Genomic DNA, 2,500 nt, shown 5'->3' on the forward strand with positions numbered 1-2,500 from the left:
AGCTGTTACGAAGTTAAATCGTGTTTGCGCTTCTAGCAATGCTAGGAAATTGAAAATGGAACGCTTATTTGCTTAACGCATTAGCGAACGTGTGTTCATTTTTAGTGTAAATTACATAACCACACTCTGTACTCCCCTGTGTACTATGTGAGCGCGTGGATGGACGTACAGTTCACTTTTCTGTATTTGTACTAAATTGCATCTACCGCGATCATACATACATACGCTCCTACACGTACACAGGCACACACACACACACATACTTACATCTATGTATGTATGTAAGTATGTATGTATGTATCTATATATACATATACATATGCATACACACACACACACACACACACACATACACACACACACACACACACACACACACACATACGCACACACACACACACACACACACACACACACACATACACACACACACACACACACACACACACACACACACATATATATATATATCTATATCTATATCTATATCTATATCTATATTCATCTATCTATTCATCTATCTATATATATACATATATATATATCTCTATGTATATATATAATTGTATATATATATATATATACATATATAGTTGTATATATATATATATATATATATATATATATATATATATACATATATAGTTGTATATATATATATATACATATATATAAATGTATATATATATATAAATGTATATAAATATTATATATATATATTATATATATATATATATATATATATATATGTACATATATATATATATATATATATATATATATATATATATATATATATATATATATATATATATATATATATATATATATATATATATATATATATATAAAGAAAGAAAGAGAGAGTGTCTAATAACAATAGTAATAATAGCGATGATAATCATATTCACAGTGCTCCTACTGCCACCTGTACTGCTGTTACTACTACTTATATTACTATTACTATTGCTACTATCACTACTGCTACAAATTATAAAAATGATGATAATAGCGTAACAATAATAACAGGTGATAGAAATAACAACAGCAACAAGGACAGCAACACTGAAAATGATAATATTAATGATTATAGTGATAATGATTTCTAATCTTTCTTTATGTTTATCTTCTATCTATTTATCTCTTTAAATCTATCTATCTGTCTATATGCCTGCTTACCCACATAGCTACCTATCTTTTTCTACTGGCCCATTCATCTATCTATTCATTTCTCCATATATCTATCAGTCTACCCATCAATCTATCCATCCACCCCTTTATCTGTCAATCTACCCACCTATCTATCCATCCGCCCATCTATCTATCCATCCACCCCTCTATTTATCAATCTACCTATCCACCCACGACTCTATTTATCAATCTACCCACCCATCTATCCATCCACCCCTCTATTCATCAATCTACCTATCCACCCACGACTCTATTTATCAATCTACCCACCCATCTATCCATCCACCCACCTATCTATCCACCCCTCTGTCTATCAATCCACCCATCTATCAATTCATCTACCCATCTATCCATCCATCCTCCATCCATCCACCTGGACATCCTTAACACCATAGAAGATACATCGGGTTCTCGAAGGACGACCTGCAGTGTGACGTCACGGGATATTCCAATGTGTGGACGACCTCTTGATCCTGCAACAGGCAGAATTCCCGTCACCGAAGTCAGTGGATCGATCGGTTTGATATCAGAAACATATACGTAAGAAAGATAAAAAGGATTGAGGTAAATATGATAACAGAAAAAAATAAGACTTGTATGATAAGAATTAGATTATAAGAATTTAACGGAATCATATACAGCTTATCTTTCCTTCTCGAACTAAATTGGGAAAGCGTTTTTTTTGTATATTGCTAGTGGTTTTATTAAGGTTTCAAAGGACAAACTAATAAAGACGATAATGATTATGATATAGGAAGGACGGTGATAATAATGATAATAAAAATACTGATAAAGATTATGATTATATAGACACTGAAGGTGATGATGACGATGGTGATGACAATAATGATAATGATTATGGTAATAATGAAGATGATAGATGGCAGACGATGGATGATGAAGGCAGATGGCAGATTACAGATGGTGGTAGATATACGATAGACAATAGACGAAGAGTCACGTTGCCATAAAAAAAATAGAGGCTGGAAAAGAAGAAATATCAAAGTACTTTCCTTTGAGAGAGATAAACAGTTGGGAGCAGCCACTCAGAAAGATTAAATGGAGGAAGAGAGAGAGAGAGAGAGAGAGAGAGAGAGAGAGAGAGAGAGAGAGAGAGAGAGAGAGAGAGAGAGAGAGAGAGAGAGAGAGAGAGAGAGAGAGAGAGAGAGAGAGAGAAAGAAAGATAAAGAGAAAGAGAGTGACCTCATTCACGACCTTGTGTAATGCCTGCCACACAAATTTCACCCTTTTACCTTCAATGCAAACCTGGCACTATTAACCACACCGAATCTTCTGTGCTGGAAATAAT

The sequence above is a fragment of the Penaeus vannamei genome, chromosome 18 (genome assembly GCF_042767895.1).
Source record: "Penaeus vannamei isolate JL-2024 chromosome 18, ASM4276789v1, whole genome shotgun sequence".
NCBI classification, from domain to species: domain Eukaryota; kingdom Metazoa; phylum Arthropoda; class Malacostraca; order Decapoda; family Penaeidae; genus Penaeus; species Penaeus vannamei.